At 41.2% G+C, this 11099-nt stretch overlaps 1 long non-coding RNA gene across 1 annotated transcript; it reads right to left on the bottom strand.

The window, feature by feature from the left end:
* Nucleotides 1–2206: 2206 nt before the first annotated feature.
* Nucleotides 2207–3410, bottom strand: LOC116576150. Its single transcript, XR_004280060.1, has 2 exons — nucleotides 2596–3410; nucleotides 2207–2377 (listed from the first exon to the last, which is right to left on the bottom strand). It is a non-coding gene; the product is annotated as an uncharacterized LOC116576150 (long non-coding RNA).
* Between the last annotated feature and the right edge of the window lie 7689 nt (nucleotides 3411–11099).

The following is an 11099-nucleotide window of genomic DNA, read 5'->3' as shown; positions in this document are numbered from 1 at the left end:
TAACAGTTAACCGTGGGGGCACCTCGGGGCTCAGTCGGTTAAGTGTCTGCTTTCCGTTCAGGTCATGATCCCAGAGTCTTGGGATCCCTCTCGCTCGCTCACGCCCTCGCTCCAATAAACAAGATTTTTTTTAAAGTAACCATGAGGAATGGGCCTGAGAGGAGGAAGGATGAAGATTTCGACTTACTATTTTAGATCCATCTTCACTGTTTGAATTTGTTTTACTATGTACATATATTACTTCTATAGAAAGCTACTTTTTTAAAACTCCAGTGATGTATAGGCCAGAAATTCTGAATCACCAACATTTCAGTGGCACTTGAAGCCGTGGATTTGGGCAAACTCCAGAGAACAGCAGAGGGCTAAGAAGAGTGCTCTGGGGAAATTCCAACATTTGTAATATGTGAAGAGGAGTCCTTGGAGAATCTTTGAAAAGGAACAGCCAATGAGAAGAATAAAAATTAAGTGACGATTCTTATAGAATCTGAGGGAAGAGAGTGTTTTTTTTTTCTTTAAGATTTTATTTATTTATTTGAGGGGGGCGCGAGGAAGAGGGAGAAGGAGACACCCCGCTGAGCAGGGAGCCCAATGCCAGCCTGGAGGCTCCATCCAGACCCCTGGATCATGACCTGAGCTAAGGCAGATGCTTAACCGACTGAGCCACCCAGGCACCCAGGAAGAGAGCGTTTCAAGAGGATCAGAGTTGTTAAAAGTGTCACATATCCCCAGAAAGGCAGCTAATAGGAAAGGTGGCTTTAGGTCCAGACCTAATTTTCCTCGAAGCTTGGTCAAATCCAGCTCGTGAATCTTCCCCCAGATATTACGAGGGATTTGAGCCCTGTGCTGTTCTGCCCTTACGGATCATGGCTGCCAGTTCCAGTCTTTCAAAGGACCTTGAAGCCACCTCTGACCCCACCAGTGCTGCCTCTCCTGATCCTTACTATGGCACTGAAGCTGCTATCAAGACGAACCGGAGCAGGGGCGGGGTGGAGGCGCCTGGGTGGGCAAAGTCAGTTGAGCCCCTGCCTTTGGCTCAGGTCATGATCTCAGGTCTTGGGATTGAGTTCCATGTTGGGCTCCCTACTCAGCGAGGAGTCTGCTTCTCCCTCTCCCTCCCTCCCTGCTTGTGCTCTCTCTGTCTCCCAAATAAATAAATAAAATCTTTTAAAAAAGGAAGAAAAACCTGTGTGAGGGTGCCTGGCTGGCCTAGTGGGTAGAGCATTCAGCTCTTCATCTCGAGATTGTGAGTTGAAGCCTCACATTGGGTGTAAAGGTTACTTGAAAAAATAAAATAAAAAATAAATTGGAGCTGGATTAGCTCTTTAGGAAAAAAAAAAAAGGAAGAAAAAAGAAAAGACAGACCTGTGTTGCAAGAACTGATGAAGATAAGGAATTTAAAGTATAGGTTGGAGTTGAGAAGGTCAAACAGTAACTAGGGAAAAAATACATGTAAATAAAAATAAATTCTTTTAAAAAAAAAGAAGTAACTAGGAGTCATACAGCTTTTCCTAAAACCACCCAGAATGAGAGGAAGAGCTGGCTGAGAGGTTACTGAACAAGATGCTGATGTCCACAAGCATGAGGGCTAAAGGGTAAAGGAGCCAGTGGCATCAGCTTCAAGGAGGAATTAGTTTTGCAAGAAAATGAAAGCACAGTTGTCTGGAGATGAACAGCCTCTGCTTTCGAAGGTTGCGTCCATTAGACAAAGTCGGAATTTCTACCCCACTCATTTCCCCCTGAGCCCACCGGAACTCTGTTCCTTTGTACGCAGCCTCCTCTCCAGCCGGGTGTTCTTCACAGAATGCTCCCTGGCTTTTCCCGGAGGAAGACTCATCAGGACGCAGACAGCTGTGATGTTCCTTGACTTGCACTCATAGCCCTTCCTCGGAGCTTCAGCCAAGAAATCATCCCTCCGGCTTTCCGACACGGGCCGCTTCAGCTTGATCCGATTCCCCTCCTCCTCTGCTTCTCAACACTGTCCCCACAGCTGTCTCTTCTTTGGTGCCGTCTGTAACCTTTCACGTGCTCCCAGTTCCACTGTGTCCTGCCTGTTGTTCGTTCTTAACTCGCTAATGCTCAGTGATTAGAAAGCATTTTTTCTGAATTTGGGAAAATCTCTATCTTTGTCACTTCTGCTTATTGGTCCTGTTTTTCCCCCTCAGCTACATGTCAGTGCTCCAGATAGCTACTGTGTCCCCACTAAATGTTTTTTTTCCAAATCAACGATCGTACCAATTGAAATAGTAGATGTACCTTTGTTGATCTGAATGCTCTGTTAGGACTGCTTGTCCCAGTCCACGCTATTCCCCAGCTCTGCCAAAATTAAAATCTTTACAGAACAGACATTCCCTTAAAGAAGATTCCGCTGTTGGGGTGCCTGGGTGGCTCAGTGGGTTAAGCCTCTGCCTTCTGCTCACGGTCTTGGGATCGAGCCCCACATCGGGCTCTCTGCTCAGCAGGGAGCCTGCTTCCTCCTCTCTCTCTGCCTGCCTCTCTGCCTACTTGTGATCTCTGTCTGTCAAATAAATAAATAAAATCTTTAAAAAAAAAAAAAAGATTCCACTGTTAACCCACTGTTCTAAGTATCCTATTGACTCTTCCAGGGCCATTCTGACTCCCATATCCCTGTCCCCTTTACTCTTGAACTTCATCCTACAGCAGCTTACCTTTCTGTTCTCTCTTGTTCTTGGATCCCCATGAACTGCAGGCTGTTCCTGTTACTCATTTTCACCCAACATTTGACTAGCTCCAAACTTCCATTTCAGCTTCAAACCCAACTATAAGCTAGAATTCCAGTGTCTCCTCGCTCCCGAATAGAAGGAGGAGGACCACCGTCACTGAATCGTAATGATCTTTCTAAAACTCTCCTTAACCGGCTCCCTTTTTTTGTTCCCCTGCTCTGACTTTAACCAATAAGTCTTTGGACGAGTTCCTTAATTTCTCTGAGCTTTTCTCATCTGTAAAAGGGAAAATACAACATCCACCCCATAGGTCATTATTTTAATGATTATATGAAATTAACATATGAGCTTTAGCATACAGCCCAGCCCATAGTAAGTATTCTATAAATGTTACCCAGTATTTAGGTGCTACACTTCTCCCTGGTTTCAGAAACTTCCCAGGTTCTTTTTCAGTGCTCTCTGCTGCCCCCGTGGGGACAACTTCTGAGTCACTGGTATCCGACAGGCCCTGCCCCAAAAGAGCCCTCTCTTATGCCAACCTCCCTTGCTAATTAGAGAATCAGTTCTTGGTTGGCTGGTCAAATAAAAATGCTTCTATATTCCAGCCCATTCTCTGTCTTTCTAAAAGAATGTGTCAGGGGTCGCCTGGGCAGCTTAGTCGTTAGGCATCTGCGTTCGGCTCAGGTCATAGTCCCAGTGTTCTGGGATTGAGCCCCAGTTGGGCTATCTGTTCAGTAGGGAGCCTGCTTCACCCTCTCTCTCTACCTGCCTCTCTGCCTAGTTGTGACCTCGCTCTCTGTGTTAAATAAATAAATAAAATCTTTAAAAACAAAAAAGCAAAACTAAACAAAAAAAAATATTGTCTGTGACATTCTCCTAGCTTTATTAATTTAGTAACACTGGCGAGGCACCTAGCTGGCATCAGTTGGTTAAGCATCTGCCTTTGGCTCAGGTCATGGCCCTGCGGTGCTGTGATCAAGCCTGGCATTGGGTTCCCTGCTCAGCCAGGTGCCTGCTTCTACCTCCCCTCCCTACACCCCCACCCCCACCCCCGCCACTGGCCACTCATGCTCTGGCTCATGCTCTCGAAAACAAAATCCTTTTTTAAGAAGATTTTTAATTTATTCATTTGAGACAGAGAGAGAGCACAAGCAGGGCAGAGGGGCAGTGGCAGACGGAGAAGCAGGCTCCCCAGTGAGCAGGGAGCCCAATGCGGGGCTGGATCACAGCATCCCAAGATCATGACCTGAGCTGAAGGCAGATGCTTAACTGACTGATGCCAACCAGGCGTCCCAATAAATAAAATCTTAAAAAAAAAAAAAAAAGATTTGGAGCACTAGGGTGGTTCAATCAGGCATCCAACTCTAGGTTTTGACTCAGGTCATAGGTTGTGGGATTGAGCCCTACAGCTGCAGCCCTTACCCCCAACTTTGCAGGCTTCCTGATCAGTGGGGAGTCTGCTTGAAAGATTCCCTCCCTCTGCCCTTCCTCCCACTCATGTTCTCTCCCTTTCTCTCTCAAAGCAAATAAATTGTTCAGTTGGTTAAGCAGCTGCCTTCGGCTCAGGTCATGATCCCAGCGTCCTGGGATCGAGTCCCACATCGGGCTCCTTGCTCGGCAGGGAGTCTGCTTCTCCCTCTGCCTCTGCCATTCTGTCTGCCTGTGTTCGCTCTCTCTCCCTCTGTCTCTCTCTGACAAATAAATAAAAAAAAGATCTTAAAAAAAAAAAAAAACCTAGGGGCACTTGGGTGTCTCAGTCGTTAAGTGTGCTTGCTCAGTGTCCTTGCTCAGTGGGGAGCAGGCTTCTCCGTCTCCTGCTCCTCCTGCTTGTGTTCCCTCTCACTGTCTCTCTGTCTGTGAAATAAATGAGTAAAATCTTAAAAACAAAACTCTAGTAACACGGGCAAGGAAAGTCATTCAGTCGTTTATTTAATAAGTATGATAACCATCTACTGATGTCAGATGCTGTGATAGGCATACAGGAGGGACACACAGTGGTGAACAAAACAGACATGTCTTCATGGAGCTCACTAAGGAAAGAAAAATATTCTAAATTGAGATGGGGCTATGAAGGAAAGGAACAGAAGGCTGCGACAGGAAAATGAATGATCTGGGGAGGTCTCCTGTTGAGGTGACATGGAAACGGAGACCAGAGGGCCAAGACAGAGCCAGTATCTTGCGGAGAATGGGGAGGGGTATCCTAGGCTGAGGACACCTGCAAAAGGTCCAAAGGCAAGAGAGACCCGACACCCTGGGAGCCTGGATGACCGTGGGCATCTGGAAACCACAGCCTTCTTCTTTAATAACTCCTCCATAATTTTACTAAGAATCAATAATCTTTTCTTTAATTTCCAGAATTCACCATCTAGAATTTCCCTCTTTGAAAATGTGGACATTTGCCATATTGTGAGTTCTTTAGATTATATAAAGGGGACACAATATCACTTACATAATACTTCTGATTTCTAGAATACCATGTGTCCAGGGCCTGAACTCATTTAAAATGCTAAGAATCCTGTTACTATTTTAGTTTATCATTAATTAACTTACAACTAACAGAAATAAGTTTCCTCCTCATATTTCATCATTTCCTCATGTTCCAAGCTGTAGCTATTTATATACATTTTTATATTGCTAAAATAATAATGTAATTAGCTTTATTGCAGATGATATCTTATTTACCTAGGCAACTCATAAGAATCCACTTTAAAATTACTACAAATAATAGTAGAATTTAGTTAAGTGGGAGGAAAGTAACATGCAGAAATAAATATCCTTTACATATATAAACAGTAAGTTAAAGATGTAATTAAAGAAAAGACTCCATAGCAACAAAACAGATAAAATGCCTAGGAATAACCTTAACAAGAATGTGCAGGATCTGTCTGAATTTTAAAATGCTACCCACATAAAAGAAAACTTGAACAAATGGAAAGTAACATCATGTTCTTGGATAGAGAGAATGAATATATAATGATGTCACTTTCCCAAAGTTGTCTATAAATTTAATATGATCTGTAGAAAAATATTGGCAGGATTTTTTAAAAGTAATTTTTAAAGATTCTATTTATTTATTTGAGAGCGAGAGAAAGAGAGCGCAAGCCGGTTGGGGTGAGGAACAGAGGGAGAGATAAGCAGGCTCCCCACTGAACAGGGAGCCTGATGTAGGGTGTGATCCCAGGACCCCGAGACCATGGCCTAAGCTGTAGGCAGATGCTTAACCACCTGAGTCACAAAGGTGCTCCTTTGCAGAATTTTTAAAATTAGGGGCGCCTGAATGGCTCAGTGGGTTAAGCCTCTCCCTTCGGCTCAGGTCATGATCTCAGGGTCCTGGGATCGAGCCCTGCATCAGGCTCTCAGCAGAAAGCCTGTTTCCACCTCTTTCTGCCTGCTGCTCTGCCTACTTCTGATATCTCTCTCTGTGTGTCAAATAAATAAATAAATAATCTTTTTAAAAAGGATTTTTAAAAATAAAATAAGTATATTTTAAGTTCACAGGGAAAAATAAAGAAGTAACAAGGAGAAATAAAGAAGTAACAAATAGGAGCTAGCCCAACCAGAGAGAAAAAATGTATTCCAAAGCTACAATAATTAAAACAATGGGATAACACCCTATGGACAACTTGATGGAACAGAAGTGAAAAGACCTAAATACATATAGAAATTTTATATTGATAAAGGTGTCACCTTAGATCAGTGCAAAGAATCTGTGTTAGGACAACTGAATCAACATCTAGGGAAGAAATGTTGGATCTCTACATCACACCCTTCACCAAAACTAATTCCATATACATTAATAGCCAATCACAATTAATGTAAAGTACTAGAAACTAAAACATAAGGGCACAAAATGAAAAAGTAAAAGAATGGCAAAAGACCCACCATGCAAACAGAAAACAAAAGAAAATTATGTAATGACAGATACAGTAGATTTCAAGCCAAAAACAGTACTAGAAATAAAGGGCATTTCATATCAATAAGTTCAACTTACCATAAACCTGTAAATTTAAATGCATTTAATACTTTCAAATTATATGGAGGAACAGAGCTACAAGGAAAAAACAATAGACAAATTACAGTCATTATAGGAGACTGAACACATCTCATGGTAAAGAGCATACCTCAACTGATAGACAATATTTCTTTTAGAATCAATAGACCAAAAAAAAAAAAAAATCAGTACGGATACAAACAAGGAGAGCAGCAAACTGAATTCAGCAAGCATATATAGTTCACTGTAACCGACAATTGCGAATTATAAATTATCTTCCTTTTTGTTTGTTTCATTTTTTAAAAATTTCAGTTAATAAACATATAGTGTAATATTGGTTTCAGGAGTAGGATTTAGTGATTCATTGCCTACATATAACGCCCAACGCTTATCACAACTGCCTTCCTTAATATCCATCAGCCACTTAGCTCATCCCCAACCCTACAAATTATTTTTAAGCACACTTGGGACATTTTAAAAAACTGACATATTGTGCTATAAAGCAAATTTCAACAAATTTTGGAGGTTTTAAAATATACAGTGTTTCTTGCTCTCATACAGTTCAGCTACAAATCAGTAACAAGGTAACTGAGAAAGTCTATTTAGAAATTAGGAAACAATTTTAAATAACTCCCCAAATTATGACTGAAGTTAGAGAATAATTGGAACTCAATGATAATAAAAATAGTACGTGCCAAAGTTTACAGGATGGGGCTACAGCTGTGTTTTAACAAGAAAATGTGTAGTCTTAAGTGCACATATTAGGAAAAAAGAAAAGCTGAAAATGTACAAGGCTTGCATTATCTCAAGAACCGAGAATAGTAAATTAAATCCAAAGAGAGTGGAAAAAAGAAAGTGCGCACAAAAAGATGTCTGGAAGAATATATACTCAAAATGATGCAGTTTTTAATCTCTTGGGGTAGGATTTTTTTTTTTTAAAGGTTTACTTATTGGACAGAGGGAGACCACAAGTAGGCAGAGAGGCAGGCAGAGAGAGAGGAGGAAGCAGGCTCCCCGCTGAGCAGAGAGCCTGATGTGGGGCTCGATCCCAGGACCCTGGGATTATGACCTGAGCCAAAGGCAGAGGCTTAACCCACTGAGCCACCCAGGTGCCTCACTTGGGGTAGAATTTTTAATTAATTTAATTTTTCTGTATCATTTAAGTAAGGCACAAGAAACAAAGCCATTTCCGTTTTAGGGGGGAAAAGCAGAAGAGGAAAACATGGGACAATCTTTTTGTTGTTGTAACTGTTGGTGTAGTCTCTATACCCAACGTGGGGCTTGAACTAGTGATCCTGAGATCAAGGGTCACTCTCTAAACACTGAGCCAGCCAAGTGCCCTGAGGGAATTTTTATAAGATAATCTAGACTATTACGGTGACATACCCGAAGCTTTAAGCAAAAAGCCTGATAAACTCAAACTCATATATGAAAAATTTATACATGGTTAAAGATATCATGAAGGGGCTCCAGGGTGGCTCAGTCAGTAAAGCATCTGACATCATGGTTTTAGCTCCAGTTATGATCTCAGAGTCCTGGGATGGAGCCCTCCTTCCGTCCAGCTCCCTGCCCAATGCAGAGTCTGCTTCTCCCTCTCCCTCTGCTTGTGTGCTCTATCTCAAATAAATAAATAAAATCCTTTTTATAAAAATATTTTATTTATTTACTTGACAGAGAGAGACACAGCAAGAGGGGGAATGCAAGCAGAGGAAGTGGGAAAGGGAGAAGCAGGCTTCCTGCCAAGTAGGGAGCCTGATGCAGGGCATGATCCCAGGACCCTGGGATCATGACCAGAGCCAAAGGCAGATGCTTAATGACTGAGCCACCCAGATACCACAATAAATAAAATCTTTAAAAAATACTGTGAAGAGAAGCAAAGACTGATAATAAACTGGGAAGATTATTTACAACTCATCACACATGTCTAATTGCTTTGACACACAAATCACTGAGAAAAAATGAATAGTAACTGAAAAGAGGTAAAGGATATAAGAATTTATAGAAAAGAAAAGAGGAAATACAAATGAATGCTAAACCTCTCAGAAGACACTTAGCCAGGGGGCCTCACTGGCTCAACTGGTAGAGCATGTGACCCTTGATCTTGAGATCTCAAGTTCAAGCCCCACGTTGGGCACAGAGGTTACTTATTTAAAACAAAACAAAACAAAAAACGATCTTGAGATTCCACTTCAATCAAGGAATTGGCAAAAACAACTGTTACTAAAAATGATTTGTTTTGGAGGAAACCTTGTTATTTTTTTAATTGCCAATGGTAATACGAATTGGTTTAATCTTTATAGAGGGCAATTTGGCAATATTTAACAAAATTTAAAATGCACACATCTTTTGAGGCAACAGTTCCATATCTGAGTATTTATTGCACATGTACAAAATGGTGGGTGGACAAGGCTATTAACTACAGAACTGTTTGTAATAACATGAAACTGAACACAGTCTATCCATTCACTGGGGTCTGGTTGAGTAACTTATGGTGGTAGATCCCAACAGTGGGATGTATCTACTGCAGAAGAAGAGGGGGGAAAGAGAGAAGGAAAAGAAAAATGAGATAGTGTTAAATGCATTAATATGGAACAGCCTCCAAGATATATTATTCAGTGAGAAAAGGAAAGTGCAGAAATATGTATAGTATGCTCCCATTTGTGTAAAAGTTTTAAAAGAGTATATATGTGTATAGATATTGATTAGTGCATAGAATATTTTTGGAGGGATGTACGAAAAACTAGCTGGAGGAGGGGGCCCCTGGAGAAGGGAACTAAGCAGCCAAGGAATGGGATAAGAGGGAGACTAACATTTGACTCTATATCCTTTTGTACCTTTGAATTTTGAGCAGGTGCATGGGTTAGCTATTCAAAAGCAAATATTTGGGGCCCCTAGGTGGCTCAGTTGTTGAGTGTCTACCTTCAGCTTAGGTCATGATCCAGCTCCCTGCTCAGCAGGATGTACTTCTTCCTCTCCCACTCCCCCTGCTTGTGATCCCTCATATGAAATATTTTCTCATGCCTTCCTGCCTTACTTGTGCTGTCTTTCTAGAATGACAGATTTCCCCCACTCTCTCCTTGTCGGTGTATCCAGTATACTCATCCTAAGAGTTCTAGTTCAAATGACATCAGCCTTACCCTATTCTCTGAGGCATTGTTACTCAGAATGCACTTTGTATGTTTCCAGAACAGAGATTTTTTGTTTTATCGTGATTGTCTACAAATAAGTTTCTTCCCCCCAAAGACTATGTCTTTCCATCTTTGTCAGCAACTTTCAAATATACAATACCATATTACTAACTATAGTTACCATGCTCTACATTAGGTCCTCAGAATTTATTCTTCTTATTAGATATTTTGCATCCTTTGACCTGTATTTCTCCATTGTTCCCTCACCCCATCAGCAAAGTCTTGTGACAATGAAATCAAAAGCCTCATTCCAAATCTCTGTACTCTATACCGCACAACAGTGCCTACACCCGAAAGCGAACGAATTTTTATTTCACTTTGAAGAGTGGTCTCTAGTGAGATATTATAAAGTTTTGCCTTAGCTTTCTCCAATATAATTTTTTAAAAGACATTTATTTATTTATTTATTTATTTGAGAGAGAGAGAGAGAGAGAACACAAGATGTGGAGGGAGAGGGACAAAGAAGGACAAGCAGACTTGGTGCCAGGCACTCACTTGATCCCACTGCCTGGAGACCAAGACCTGAACTGAAACCAAGAGTCAGACCCCCAACCAACTGAGGTTCCCAGGCACCCCCCAACATGTAATGTTTTAGAGAAAGTAACATATAGCATTCTAATGAACACAGAAAAAGCATTTGGAAAAAATGCAACATCCATTTATGATAAAAACCCTCACACCAAGATAGAAAGAACTTTCTTAACCCAATGAAGAGCATCTGAAGAGCTTACAGCTCTCATCGTACTTAATGAAAAAAGATGATGCCTTCCCCCCTAAAATCAGAGTAAGACAAGGATCTGTGCTCTCAAAACGTTTATTCAACACTGTCCTGGAAGTTACAGGCATTAGAAATTAAGATATAGCATGCTTATAATTAAGATATAGCTTTGGAGATGGACTACAGAATTTGATGATTAATAGAATCTGATCCAAAATTACTGCTACAGGCTGGATGATTAACAGAATAAACCTCTCAGCAACTTTCAAATATGTAACAGTATGTTACTAGCTATAGTTACCATGCTCTCCATTAGGTCCTCAGAATTTATTCTTTTTATTAGAAATTTTGCACCCTTTGACCTATATTTCTCCATTGAAATATAAATTAAAGCCAAAACTAATGTATTTAGGTAGAAAAAGCAACAGGAAGATACAAAATTCTGCAAAAGCATTGCCAGTACCTACTGCGCGCCGTGTACTACAATCCTCACTAGGGGATTTGATTCCGGAGTTAAAAAA

This window comes from Mustela erminea, chromosome 17, assembly GCF_009829155.1.
Source record: "Mustela erminea isolate mMusErm1 chromosome 17, mMusErm1.Pri, whole genome shotgun sequence".
NCBI classification, from domain to species: Eukaryota; Metazoa; Chordata; class Mammalia; order Carnivora; family Mustelidae; genus Mustela; species Mustela erminea.
This window is presented reverse-complemented; position numbering and strand designations above follow the sequence as displayed.